Genomic DNA, 1,246 nt, shown 5'->3' with positions numbered 1-1,246 from the left:
CAAGCATTTTGGCCACTTGCTCCGCACTTATCATAAGTGCCTCGCGGGGTTGTCCCTCGCTGGATACCGTATTATCTGATGCAACTGCGGAGCCGGCATCAGATTCTTCGTCTTCTGAAGGGAGTCTTGTCCGAACCCTACCATAGGTTGCTCGCTTGATGGTTCCGGACTGCAGACGGGTTATAGGCCGGGATGCTTTCAGAATCGACTCGAGATTATCCCGTGCCGATGTCCCCTTGCTGGTCATATTGGTGGTGACACTCGGAAAGATTATCTCGTGCCGATGTCCCCTTGCTGGTCATGTTGGTGGTGACCCTCGGAAATTCTCCCTCTTCAACCACCGTTCTTTTTCATCGGAAACGCCTAGGCCTTGTTTTCGGCGTTTCAGTACTGAGCCTTTCGAAAACTGAAACTCGTTCGGGGACCGCCTTGATGCAGCTGCATTCAGACAATACTGTCCGAATGAGTTTGGAACAGGGGCACTGAGTTTCCTGTTCTCGGGGACTCCTTTTCCTGGTTTTATTCGTACCCCCAGCACGATAGTACAACTCGTCATTTTGACAGTCGGAGTAACCTATCGTGTGCGGGCACGACTTCTCAGGTATAACACTATCACTATCAGATGATAATGTTTCCATCTGAGGTTGGATCGCCTTCGTTGGGCTTTCAAAAGTTATGAGTTCTCGGCGGGCTCCTGGACTTCAATGCGCAAGTTGGTGCGCATGACTGCCTTGGTCTCTTTGTCATGTTGGAGGTGACGGCGACCCCCAGCATGCTGCATCGTCTGGGGCTTCTTCATTGGGCCCAGACGATCTTGAACAGGAGCTTTGACTCGCTTATCAGAAAGTGGACCGAGACGCTCCAAGACTGGCTTCTTCCTTTGGGACGATTCTGCATGATCTCCCGAAGAAGCTATTGGGATTACCGGCGACTTTGGTTGATTCACCGGAGGTTGAACTTTGGTTGGCGGCTGCTTCGGCCTCCACACTTGGCGGGTTGATGGCGGCTTCTTGGCTACTCTTCCTTTCTTCAACTCCTCGGCCTTCTGCACAAGGATTTTTGCTTGTGCAAGCAATGCGCGGCGTTTGTGAATCTGCTCTTCGAGTGTCGAACGGTTCCGTTTGACCCGGATCCATTCGTTCGTCGGCGGCTTGGAGGAACCGCCATTCTTCAGTTGTTGAGGCTGTTTGCCTCTCCTATTCTTCAAATCCGCGTTGTAGCGGACCCCGTCCGTAGACTCCATCGC

Source organism: Asparagus officinalis, chromosome 7 (genome assembly GCF_001876935.1).
Source record: "Asparagus officinalis chromosome 7, Aspof.V1, whole genome shotgun sequence".
Taxonomy (NCBI): Eukaryota; Viridiplantae; Streptophyta; class Magnoliopsida; order Asparagales; family Asparagaceae; genus Asparagus; species Asparagus officinalis.
Note: the sequence above shows the minus strand (reverse complement) of the source record.